Source organism: Biomphalaria glabrata, chromosome 3 (assembly GCF_947242115.1).
Source record: "Biomphalaria glabrata chromosome 3, xgBioGlab47.1, whole genome shotgun sequence".
Lineage (NCBI taxonomy): Eukaryota > Metazoa > Mollusca > Gastropoda > Planorbidae > Biomphalaria > Biomphalaria glabrata.
The window spans coordinates 8,154,884-8,168,793 of NC_074713.1; the positions used below are offsets into that span (position 1 = coordinate 8,154,884).

At 36.0% G+C, this 13,910-nt stretch overlaps 1 protein-coding gene across 5 annotated transcripts in view; it reads left to right on the top strand.

The window, feature by feature from the left end:
* Nucleotides 1-13,910, top strand: part of LOC106058107 (uncharacterized) — a 57,515-nt gene that overhangs the window by 14,343 nt on the left and 29,262 nt on the right. Inside the window, exon 1 of one of the 5 annotated variants that reach the window (XM_056023312.1) lies at nucleotides 4,031-4,159. The exons of 1 other annotated variant lie outside the window; for it this stretch is intronic. The gene's annotated coding sequence lies outside the window, so the exon portion shown is untranslated. Of the gene's footprint in view, nucleotides 1-4,030; nucleotides 4,160-8,746; nucleotides 8,909-8,950; nucleotides 8,970-10,858; nucleotides 10,976-13,910 lie in introns of those variants that run through there. 3 more of the 5 variants (XM_056023315.1, XM_056023317.1, XM_056023316.1) reach the window with 3 other exon arrangements.

Genomic DNA, 13,910 nt, shown 5'->3' on the forward strand with positions numbered 1-13,910 from the left:
CTTGTGCTGTCATGGAAAAGAAATAGTTTTGCAAAATTGTATCTTGATCTGAGATTGGGTGTCGGAGAAGTAATGTGTACAAACTTTTTACCAGACAGACAGACAGAGTGAGTTGATAAAAGCTTTATAATAATCCTTTAACAGTATCACTAGACTTGACTAGACGAAGCAGATGATTCAAAATAAGAGGATATGTCCTTCTTTTTCCTGTCGTCTGCTAACCTTAAGTTCCCTCTTTTTTTCTTTTAGCCTTGACCTTGAACGTTCTGAGCATTAAATTGCATTTCATGATCTCTCGCTGCAAGTCGGCTGAAAAATATCACTGCGCAGCAAGAGCTAGGTCCGTGAGAAATTTGTGTCACGACATTAATGTCGCTGCCTGTGTGGGCATTTATAATGTGTGATAAACTCAAGATTGTACAAAAGAGAAAAACTATATGAATCCGTTTATGTATAATATGTTGCAAGACTATTAAATTCTGGTTTCTTAGGCATGGCTTGATAAGATGGGATAGCGCCTCGTTTTCTGTTCATTTACAGAAGCACTAAAAAAACATTAAAGTCCCTGAAAGTGGCAATTTGTTTCTGTAGAGTCAATGACGTTAGTTTCGAACATTGCGTTCACTAGCACAGATTTAGCCGGAACTTACGTAACTGCTAATCTTATAAGCACAAGGATCTACTTATCTCTTAGTATTTAAATATTTATTTTATTTGATCTATTTGGTCAATCAAAATTGTGTGAATTTAACTTAAATAGTAACTAAAGCTCCAATTTCAGACCCTGCGATCTATAGGGCAGATGATGTAAAGGTCACCTGTTTCTGTGGCCCAAGGTTAACGATCGAGTCATGTGGCCAGCACAACGACCAATCGTCTTTACTTTCCCCCGACTAATTTCACGTACCCATTAGACCTGGGTGGACAGAGGCGCCCAAAAATACCGAAATTAAAAATCCCAGTCTTCACCAGGATTCGAACCCGGTACCCCCGGTTAAGCTAAGCGTTTTACCGCTAAGCCATCGCTCTTCTTGAATTTTACCTTTCTCTCAGTCAATGTATTGTAACCTCACGCACTAGCTTGCCAAGCTTTAAGAGTTTATCTGCTGAAATCTATTCCAGCAGCCACGGAGACAGCGAACCCAACGCTAATCCAAAACAACAACTTGTGATATTTGAAAAGATTTCTTCCAAATGCTTGGAAAGCTTGGAGTGAATACACTTCACCAGTTTCCCTCGTAATAGAAGTGCGCATTGCTGGCTTGGGTAGACCAAGGATTCTCAAATCAGTTGGCTTTGATTAAAGAAGGATTGTCAACATTTGGACCCGGGACTCAAAAGGTCAATAAGAATGTGGGGCACATTTTGATGTATATATTTTACTAATGTCATCGATTGATTGATGGGTGCTACTCCAATGAGACTGTATGCTGGCCTGTCAGTTCAAATGCTTGAGACTCACTGCACTAGACTATAGCACTTAACCTGTTAATAGCATTTTAGTTCCAGGGAAGTCATTCATAAGTCAATCACTGGTTCTGTGTGATTAGACTAAAAGATCGCGGGGCTCCATTTTTTCTAAATTAGCGTGAGACTCGAGTCTCACAGATTCCAGGCACTCAGTACATAAGCTCATGAAGATTGTGTTAGATTTCAGTTCGTATTTCTATTCTTCTAATCGATTTGATTTTTTCCCACTGGAAACAAAGAATGTATTTAACTAAGACGCTAACTAGACTTTCCTGTCTTAGCATAGAAACAAAGAATGTATTGAACTAAGACGCTAACTAGACTTTCCTGTTTCAGCATTCAGAGTTCGTTTTGTCTTTCTTTGACTACAGATCTTATGAATCACTCCTGAATATAAAACATGAGTGAAATATTGTTTGGAATAATTTTGTTTGTCACTGTCTAGACGGAACAAAACACTAAGTGAAACAGAAAGTGAAGTCATCTCTGGAGGTAATTAGACGTCTGACATCTTTCTTACAACTTGCTTTTGACGTTATATCTTCGCTCTGTTTTTCATGTATTCTTTCTTACTCTCTCTTTCTCTCTCTCTCTCTCTCTCTCTCTCTATCTTGAGCGTAGTGGCCGAATGGTAAAGTGTTTGGCTTTCGAACCAAGGCGTGTCAAGTTTGAATCCTATTGAAGTCTGGGATTTTGAACTTCGAGATTTGTATACCCCCCTAAGTCCACCTATCTCTAATGGGTACCTGACATGCGCAAGGGAAGTTAAGGATGGTCGATGTCTTGGCCACATAAAAATCTCTCTTAAACGGTACGCCAGAGAAACAGATGAGCTTTAAATAATCTGGTCCCAAGGTCTGAGACCCCTTTGCCTACTCTCTCTCTCTCTCTTTTTCATATACTTTCACTTTATCTTTCACACTTTATCTCACTTTGTCTTCATCTCTCTACCTCTCTTTCACACACACTCTCTCTCTCTCTGCTCTCTTTGGATTTCACTGTAGCCCCTTTTTTTTGCGTGTGTGTGTGTGTGTGTGTGTGTGCAGTGAGTGATTGCATATCTTTGTACTCTTTACATAATTGTACTCATAAAAAAGCAAAATATAAAAAATCCTTTTTATAAAATACAAAGCATATCTAATGGGGAAGAACTCCGCCCTTAAATCAATCACTAATGTACAAATTCCGCCCTTAAATCTATATCAATCTCTAATGTACAAATTATTTCCCTTATTCGATATCAAACAAAATAATTTATTACCAATAACTAATTGGCTAATTGGGTATTTTTTTTATTGATTCATGTTTTGTTGAGTACAATAAATAGTTGTTTAAAGTATCAACTTGATTGGAGAATGCGTGTGGGAGAAATAGCGGTAACATTTATTTATGGGGACTAAACCCAACACATTTAGCCATATCTGTAAATTGTAAAGGATTAGTTTCCCTTATAGGTATCAAAAAAAATAATTAATTACCAGTAATTAATGTAATATTTGGTTACTTTTTAATTTATTGATAAATAATTGTGCAAAGTTTCAACTTGACCCTAGAATGAGTGTGGGAGAAATAACGTGTATACACTTTTTACCATACAGACAGAGTCAGTTGATTTGCTTTGTAAAAAAAAAAAGGCAAGAACAAATTAATTGCTTAGAAAGCACATAAGACTAATTAGAATCAATGTTAAAATTGGATGATTAGAAATCTCCGTTTGTACTTGTTCAACAGACTAAATATAAAAAAAATTAATTCGTGTGTTGCTTGCTCTGTCAGACTGTATCAGTGCTACTCGTTGACTCGGGACTATGAAAAGATCAAGACATCTGTAGACACTCAATGAACTCATTATGTTACATCTGTTCTGTTTATTGCAATGATGTTTTTATTTTGAGTCCATGTAATCATTTCCATTAAGGATCAGTAAGCTCCCTTAACACCTTTTTAATTCAACATCTCTGTAAGTCTTATTTATTCATTACCTTTATTCCTTCTGTTCCATTACATCACCTCCGAATAGCTCCACATCACTTTCGCTTCTTTTTCTCTCTTATTTTTTTTTTTTTAACTTAACGTCAACGGGATCTTACAAATCAAAGTGTAGATAAAGATCAGATTAGCGTGGTCTGTGAATGAGCTTTTAGCGTGAAAATTCCCGACAATATCCCCCCCCCCAACCCGTCTCTCTCCTGTTCAAGTCCCCTCCCTCACTTATTTCTTCACAGTCATTATCTTTTTCCTCGTGGATTCACCCATAGACTCATTTCTACCGTAATCTTCGCCAAGTCTTTAACCCCCCCCCCCTCCCACCCCACCCTTGCACACTTCCCACCTTATACTTTTAAATCCCAAAAAAAGAATGTGCATACATCGCCAGATAATTTCATTTAAACCTTTTGCATTTGCTGATTATCTTCTTGGGTTGCGTCATTAATTTAAAGATGGGGGGAACCACCCTGTCGACAGACGCCCTGTAACGGATGTTTGACAACAAATGCACACCCTCCTCGTGCCGCGCCCTTGACTCATTAATATAAATAAAGGAGTACCGCCAGGGAGAGAACTCCACGCCACGCCTCTTATCTTTGACAGAGTTGTCCTTGTTTTTGGACCAACTGTATCAGCGTGTCACTCCGCCACATTATCTCGCATTGATACATCGAGCCCCTGGCAATGTTTACACGGCAATGTAAGTAGTCACCTAGATCTAGATGTATGTACTGCCCTCTGTTTGTTTGTTGGCTAGTGAGTCATAGGCTGTGTGACTCAGGCACAAACACGCCAATCTAAACAGCTTATAAATGTTATTGCAATTATTAATATATATTTGATAATATCTACGAATGATAGTGACCGTCGAATGTATTTTTAAAAATATAAAATGTAATTATATATTAAAAAACAAGCAATAATTGAATTGAATCTAGAAACATACACATTGTATCATATCTTATACATTACAGTTGCAGAAGTTCCTATTATTTTTTTTATACATAGAAGATAATTACGTCCTACGCCTGTCCGTGTGTTAATCTAGTCATGAATCTCAGAGACTCTTCTATGTCAGTGTTTTTCCTGGCTGATTCGGGCAACCTGTTCCATGTTCTGAATGGCACTTGGGAAGAAGGAGCACCTGTACGAATTTGTCCTTGAATATGAAATAAGAAATTTGCCTTTATTATTAGGCCAATGTCTTTCTGGGTATTTTATCAGGTTTTGTTTTTGTATTTGTAAATGATGGTTTAGGATTAAATGTACCGCCGCCTGTTGTAGTGGACCCATTGGTTACCAACGTATGTGTATCCACTTATATATATCAATACGTGAGGGCGTGGTGGTTAGAGGGTAAATTGCTTGGCTTCTGAACCGTGGAGTCTCGGGTTCGATTCTCGATGAAGACTGGGATTTTGAATTGGAAGATTTTTAGGACGCCCTAGAGCTCACCTAACTCTAATGGGTACCTGGCATAAGATGAGGAAAGTAAATGTAGTTGGTCTTTGTGATGGTCACATGACACCTTCGTTATCCGTCGGCCATTGAAACATGACTAAAGATCTAAAAACTTATATTAACTCACTCTGTCTGTCTGGGAAGCGTGGTCGAGAGGAAGGGGGATCGAGGTTCGACACCCGACTCGGGCAGAGTTGTGTCTACTGAGCGCCTAAAGGCAGCACGGAAAACCAACTCCTAGATACCCCCTCCCCCCCCCCCCCCCACTGGTCCACAAATGAGATTGGACCAAAAGTTCTCTGAGCATGCTATAAGCATGAAAGTAGAGCTAAATAAAAGCTAAAATAATAATAAAAAGTTTGTACACTTTTTTTCTACCACACCAAATCTCAGATAATGCTGTAATTTTGCACAATTATTTCTTTTACATAACAACACAAGAATAAAAAAAAACAACAACAAATTATTAATTAAATATTGGTAATTAATTATTTAATTAATTATTTTGTTTGGTATCTCGAACAAGGGAAAGAAATTGTACTTGACTGTTGTCGTGGTATATATTTCAAATAAGTCCCCTTTATACTTTGTAAGTGACCGCTTTAAAATTAAAAGCTAACAAAAGATTACTATAAAACCTTCTATTTTCATAAGTGATTCTTTGGCACAGTGGTTAGTGCAAGGATCAGCAAGCTCCTAAAGGAGGCTTTAGTCCTCGAGTTCAAATTCAGGTCGTCCACTTTTTTCTTTTTTTTTTTGAATTCATTTAAAAAGCGACCGCCCAGATACCCTTTCTTTCTCCCATTTCCAACTGGACCAGACAAGTGATAGGATCATAGTGTATTGAGAAAGCTAAAAACATGAAATTGCGCTAAACAAAAATAATTGGTAAAAAAATATTTGTAATCTCGCAGATGTATAGTGTTAGTTTAGATCTATTACACATTTCAATACATGACACTGATCCGAACTTATTGATACAACTGTACTTCATATTTTTCTATTATTATTATTATTATTATTATTAGTATTTTAATGATTTTCTTGTTTTACTTTATCAATACATAACAATAACAATTCTTGTACATCAAAACATGATGATGTCCGTTGTAAAACGGTTTATAGGAATGGGTTGTTTTGACGGAGCGAACGTCTAGAAACTAAATGTCTCAGTACAAACTTTATCTGATGCTCTTTATTTCTTTCCTTCAAGAGTTCGGATCTGGTCCAAACTCAATGAAGTCCAATGTTATAGCTTCACCAGAAACAAACACTATACAAACTCAATGAAGTCCAATGTTATAGCTTCACCAGAAACAAACACTATACAAACTCAATGAAGTCCAATGTTATAGCTTCACCAGAAACAAACACTATACAAACTCAATGAAGTCCACTGTTATAGCTTCACCAGAAACAAACACTATACAAACTCAATGAAGTCCACTGTTATAGCTTCACCAGAAACAAACACTATACAAACTCAATGAGGTCCACTGTTATAGATTCACCAGAAACAAACACTATACAAACTCAATGAAGTCCAATGTTATAGCTTCACCAGAAACAAACACTATACAAACTCAATGAAGTCCAATGTTATAGCTTCACCAGAAACAAACACTATACAAACTCAATGAAGTCCACTGTTATAGCTTCACCAGAAACAAACACTATACAAACTCAATGAAGTCCACTGTTATAGCTTCACCAGAAACAAACACTATACAAACTCAATGAGGTCCACTGTTATAGATTCACCAGAAACAAACACTATACAAACTCAATGAGGTCCACTGTTATAGCTTCACCAGAAACAAACACTATACAAACTCAATGAAGTCCAATGTAACAGTTTCACCAGAAACAAACACTATACAAACCAAGGAAAGTGAGAGTCTCTTTTTACCAAGATTTGACTCTGAAAGTCTTTGTTGTCCGTTAGGCTTGTTACTGTTGAGTGTAGTGATGACTTGGACGACTTGGACCTTGAGTTCAATTCTTTAAGGGCTACAGTTTTAAACAGCTCTACTTATTTTTAGTTACGCCAATGTTTAAATGGGCCAGTCTTTAAATGGGCCAATCTTTAAATGGGCCAGTCTTTAAATGGGTCAATTTTTAAATATACCAATCTTTAAATCTGACAATCTTTATATTTGCCAGTCTTTTAATGTGCCAGTTATTAAATGTGTCAATCTATAAATGGGCCAGTCATTCGTCTTTACATCCGTCAGTCTTGACATTGTCCCCACGTTTGCCATGCGCATGTCTTGTTACATTGTTCATGTTGAAATGCTTTTGTTTTCTAGTTCCGGTATGTAACAATTCTTTTTATTTTTCTATAGTTAGGAGTCTCAAAGAGACCATTGTTATTTCTTAAGAGTCATTTCTCTGTACATTGAGGTTTATGTGTTATTCTGATTTCTTGAAGTGAATGTACATTGTTTCGCTGAATAGTTTTGTTTAGTTATATATCCCATCAGTGGCGTAGCTAAGGTAGAGGGAGAAGGGGGAGAATTTGAAAATCCCCAAACTGAGGAAATGAGTGTTTTTTACATTAAAAATTAAATATTACACAAAATGCAGAGGCCCCCCCCCAAAAAAAAAAGAGGTCAAACCTCCGGGCCCGCAAACGATGGAAAATTCCTAGCTGCGCCCCTGTATCTTATGTTTTATGACCCCAAAAATAACAACAAACTAAGACGTAGTCTTGGCTGAATGAAGTCTGGTCAAGAGAATGATTTCAGGATTATTTAAATGTGGGAAATAATCTTTAGTTCCGCAGGAACGAACGAAAACGTCCATGTTATATAATTGTTACTTGTTATATACTTGTTACATGTTATATACTTGTTACATGTTATATACTTGTTACATGTTATATACTTGTTACATGTTATATACTTGTTACATGTTATATACTTGTTACATGTTATATACTTGTTACATGTTATGTTATATAATCTTTTTCTCTTCTTATCATTTTGTTTCTCTCTTGAGCTATCATTGACAACAATCTTCACTTTTCTTTGTTTGCCTCTCTCTTTCTCCAGATTCAACTGGCTCTCTCTCTCTCTCTCTCTCTCTCTCTCTCTCTCTCTCTCTCTCTCTCTCTTCTTTTTCTTACTTAGCCTTCAAAGAAGAGATACAAGAACTGATATAAAAGTTATGTAAGAATTGATCTAAGAAGCTGAGAAGTTATGTAAGAACTGATATAAAAAGTTATGTAAGAACTGATATAAAAAGTTATGTAAGAACTGATATAAAAAGTTATGTAAGAACTGATATAAAAAGTTATGTAAGAACTGATATAAAAAGTTATGTAAAAACTGATATAAAAAGCTATCTAAGAATTGATCTAAGAAATTATGTAAGAACTGATCTGAGAAGTTATGTAAGAACTGATCTGAGAAGTTATGTAAGAATTGATCTAAGAAGTTATGTAAGAATTGATCTGAGAATTTCTATAAGACGTCATACAAGTCAATACAAGAAGTAATATTCTAGTTTCCTTGACTCTTCTTCCTCTTGGTTCTCATATAAATATTGGAAGATGCAGACAAAAAGTCCTAGATCAGCTATGAACTGCGCAGCGGTTGCTAGACATCAGTTTTTATCTTGATTTTTGTCCCTTCTGTTAATGAGAAACAAATGTTTCTAAGAAACAATTCATTCAGCATGACTTGAAGTACAAAACATACCTATCTGACGCTTCCAATATTCACACTATTTCCGGGATTTCAAGTTTTGACGTATGTACATAAACGTTTTCTTCACTTCAAACTGGCAAGTATTGGATTAGCGTTCTGAGACGAATTTTTTTTTGACACGTGACAGGAAGTTGAGTGACTCTCTAGAATGCTTGTTTTTACTTAGCATGTTTTAAACCTGGCCACGTGTTACACAACTGTATGTTACAGTCATGGTGATTTGAAATGGTGCCAGGTCATAATATTAGAGGGACGAACTGTTGATCGATATTTTGTAGGTGAGTGATTTTCTTTTTGAACATTAAGCAGGGAAGTTATTTGGATAGTTCAAGAGAAAAGGTAATTTAAGATTGAATAGGTTTATAAATTCAGTTATTATGACTTTTTAAAGGCTTGTATCAACTCACGTCTAACTCTGTCTGTCTGTCTGGTAAAAAGTTTGTAAGCGTTATTTCTCCGACACCTAATCTCTGATCAATCTGAAATTTTGCACAATTATTTCTTTACCTGACAACGCATGAATTAATTTAAAAAATGAACCAATTAGTTAATTGACTATTTGAACTTAATTATTTTGTTTGGTACCTAGAACAATGGAAAGAAATTGTACTTGACTGAAGTGATGATATAGGCTGAATTAATCCCCTGTATAGGTCGTCGCTCAAAATGCTGAATTTCAAATTGCAGAGCCCCTAGAGAGGTCAAGGACCCCGGGCCAAAAAATCCCTAGCTATGCCATTGTCTTTGAGAAGCCAATATATAAATATATATATAAAGAGAGAGAGAGAGAGAGAGAGAGAGAGAGAGAGAGAAAGATAGATAGATAGATAGATAGATAGATAGATAGATAGATAGATAGATAGATAGATAGATAGATAGATAGATAGATAGATAGATAGATAGATAGATAGATAGATAGATACATTTAACTTCCTGTGTACACTTCTCATGCGTACACAACCTGTCAGAGACAATAAAACAATTAACAATAATTATTAAAACCTTTCAGTCTCATGATTCGATGGAGACTCACAGACATAAATACAAATTTAGACTATGATACTTCGCCAACATATGATGTTTCTACTATAGACTATATATAGTCTATGGTTTCTACTAAGTCTACATGTGATTTACGAAACAAACAGAGAGGCCGAATCCAAAAATTAGACCAGACTAAAAATAAAATAATCTGACATAGAAGCTGTGTCACGTCGACTCAGGTGTAAGAATGTCCGTCACCTGTTCACGCCAACACAGGTGACGGAAATATGGCGCAGCCTTTTTAAAATTCTTAGATTAAATTTGCCATGAAAAAAAAAAAGGGGGAATGGGAGGCTGTGATTGTCTTCTATTTTGTTAATTTTCTCTAAAATAAACAACTTGTTTGTGTTTTCTAAATAAATAAGTCTGTTTAAACAAAACCTAGTTCATTTCTAAGAAATATTCCTTATGATCATTATTACTATTTTTTATCGCTTCTGTCTAGTGTTCAATGCGCTATGATCCAATAACTTTTGGTGATGAGTGTGCCGGGGGGGGGGGGGGGGTAATCTGAGAGAATGTTTCCGTGCTGCTTTTAGGTGCTCAGCAAATACAGGTGTCGAGCTCGAGCCGCTTAACAGTTAGCCGAGCGGTGTCTGCCCCTCGGCCACACATCCCCCAACCAATGAAAACTTGTTCTATAGAACATCGTGTTGATGGATAGTATCGCCATTCGATCCGTATCCGTATTCACTTTTGAGTAACATCTTTAGTAAAATCACAAAATTTAGTAAGCCTTCAGGATAGAAGACTCAAACTAAAGTAGCAATTATACACAAAACACTGAACCATAATCTTGAAATACAAAAACAAAATTTAACAAAATATTCAGAAAGACACAAAGATAAATGCACACTCCTCGTCCCATATGCTAGGACAAATTTGTACAAATGATCCTTCTTCCCTAGTGCTATTAGAGCATGGAATGGGTTGCCTGAGCCAGCCAGGAAAACCAGTGACTTGGCAGAATTTAAGTCATCTGTTAACATGCATGACTAGATGCATGACGCGTAGGACGTAATCATCTTCTTTTTTGAAGTAACGTCTGTATTATATAAGAGTAATGACACGACCTTAACAAGGTCAACGAATAAATTAGTTGGAGCTTTATTTAAATGTAAACAAATTTAGCCCACAACTTTTAATTTACATCCGTCCGTAATATAAATATCAATTTAAACAACAAATTAGCAGACAGCTGGCTAGCAGGTCACGTGCCTATGAATATATTCGAAACTTTTATTATCTGCAATATCCAACACCAGGGAAATTTAGCTTCTTGTTTCGGCCAGTCTGAGCAGGTAAGATAAATGAGGAACTTTTTTTTTATTTATTTATGTAACTTTATGGACCCACGTTGTGACTTGGACGATGTATACAATTTAACATTCTATTGCATGGCCTTGATATTCGTTAAACGGGAATATTACGTAATAAAACATTAGGAGTTACTCAATAACTAGATCGACCAGTAACTTGCATGCTCTAGTAACGTGGCAACAAATGTTTCATCCTGCACCAATCATAATCAAGTTTTTTATATCTGTCTTTTTCATTTACTTTGCTCTGTATCCACGAAATGGCGGGTTCGCTAAGACCAGAATTCAGGGGAGTAGTAAGCATGTGTTCCTCCATACCCCCCACTTTTAGTCTTCTAGCGGTCTGCTAACTTAACATTTTCTTGGTAGCTAAGGATACTGGAATGACATGGGAGCAGATGAAGAAAGCTGCTCAGAACCGAGTTTGGTGGTAGGGTTGAGGCCCTATGCTACCCTTGGTAATTCGACGCTCATAGGACCGTTTTTATAAGAGAATACTATAAAACTTTAAACAATTTAATGAGTGCCATAGTGGCATCCATGGGGCCCTTTTTGGTGTACTTACCGGCCCATTTGGGTACGGGCCAACGGGAATTAGCCCGAATGCCCATATAGGCAGTTCGCCCCTGTTCTGGGGGTAAAATTTCAGTTTGTATTGAATAGTTTCATAAATGTTCTGCGATTTTATCTATTTAAATCTTATTCTATGCATAAGAAATACTAAAACAAGAAATGTTTTATAAATTACTGAATTAAGAATTGAAGCTTTCCGTTAAAGAAAAATAAAGACTGTAAGGAAAAAAACAACAAAATATAAAAAAAATTTCTTGTGCGACATGCCAGGACAAAGTCATATAACGAACCTCTTTGAAGAATACTATTAACTCAAGGCTATGAAAAGGTAGGCTAATGTTTGTATTTTGAAAGAATCTCTTCGAATATGCACAGTATAAAATACAATATTTCAAGACTTGATTGGACGATAGTGATGAAAAATTAGGCAGCCCATTAGCTCGTCCTGACCACGACTATAAATGTATCAACTCATATTCAAGATCCCCCACCCCCACCCCAAATGCTATAGCTCACTCAATATATATAATATTAAAATCTAATTGTTAATACATTTTTCACCTCGTCACCGAAACGTAATGTCTTTCACCACTAGCTCTGGGAATTATTCAGCGGCAGTACGTTAACAGACCAACACAAATAGACTACGCTCACAAACACACACAAAATATAAACTACGATAATAATTATCTGATTCTTCTTAAGTTTTCTTTTTAAAGTATATGCCAATAAAGATAAAACATATTATTCAATAATCATACCAATACTTTTTTTTAAATCTTATAGCCAGAAATTCGGTTTGTAGGTCCCCCCCCCCTCCCCCATTTGTATTGAACATGAAAGAAGGATTATATATATATATTTAAATTACTAAACTCTTTCAAGAAACAGCAAAATAATAATTTAAAAAATGTCTCGACAGATCCTCTGCTGTTCATCATTCATGTAATGAGCAGGTAACTTTCATCACAGCCCAGCCGCCACGAGACCCACATTCATTTGCTGTCTCACTTTAAGATCGGGTAAATCCGGACGAGTTGGTTCATAAGACACTTAACTCGATGCGCTGTTACGGAATCGTTTCAGTGCCAATGACTGCCCCTGTTAGATGCTGTTAAGCCGTGTGCTAATCAATGAGGATGTTTGTAAAGCCACACAATCAGCTCGTTCATCCAGCGCCCACATTGCCCCCACACGTGTTAAAGAGTCTAAAATAATTCTTCTGAGCAATTACATCTACGGCATTCTCTCTTTGACTCCTAGTAGGTATCAATTATTGAACGAATAACAGAGTTTTGAAAGTCTAGTTATTAAGTATGATAGTCACATTTTGGTATTTTTTAAATGTCCCCCTCACCCCAAAAAAAAAAAGATATTTATTATTTGTATTAATGAACTAATTGTCATTCTCCGGCAATGCCAGGGTCAAACCCATTAGAGAGAAACAAAAGTATTAGTGTTCCTTTAACCGTGTCCACTGAGGAATTTTCAGCTGATGTTCCAGGTCTGCAGCAGTACCGCACTCTGAGAATGAGAATCTTAATATATTAATAGTTTGTATAATCTAAACAATATCATGTAGGTCAGTGTCACTCCATTTTATGACACCTAAAGTGTAAAGGAGTTCTGGGATGACTCAACAATTTATTGCAATGCTCAAGTTCTTGCCAGTCAATTTGGTGTTTAATTAGTTTTTGTTACTCTTTGCTTATATTTTATTATCATTATTATTATCTCAATCATTATTATTATTATTATTCATAAATCTTATCTTTAACTTATTATTTTATAAAATGGTGAGATAAAACATAAATAATCCAATAGAATATTATCTTACAATGGAACTTCATTATAAATTGTAGTTTTTGATATGCGCATGTCTGAAATTCCGGTACTTTGGCGCGTGCACCTGTGGTAGAAAAAACAAACTTAAGTTACAGTGTCTCGTCGTCTTACAACCTATATACACGCTGACAGAACTTGATCCTCTATTATAGTATTAGTCACTTTGGTGAATGGTGAATTTACTCCACGGAAAATAGATTGCCTAGTTTGACAGATTTTGACGTCCTATGTAGCAAGGGAGTACAAACACCAACTATTGGGAAAGAGCCCCGCTTTTAACGTCTTCCCTATGCTGGGGAATTCTATACATGAAGGAAAATCCCTAAATAGAAAGCTTTTAGGTGATTCTGTTGTACAGAATACAGAAATATTGAAAAGCGAAGTATTTTAATAAACCGATATTATAATTTTTTGTTATACTTTTCAGCCCTGTATTTCTGAGCTCTTTTGCGTGTACAACAAGATTTGGTTAGCAACAGTGAACTTTCAATATGGCGTC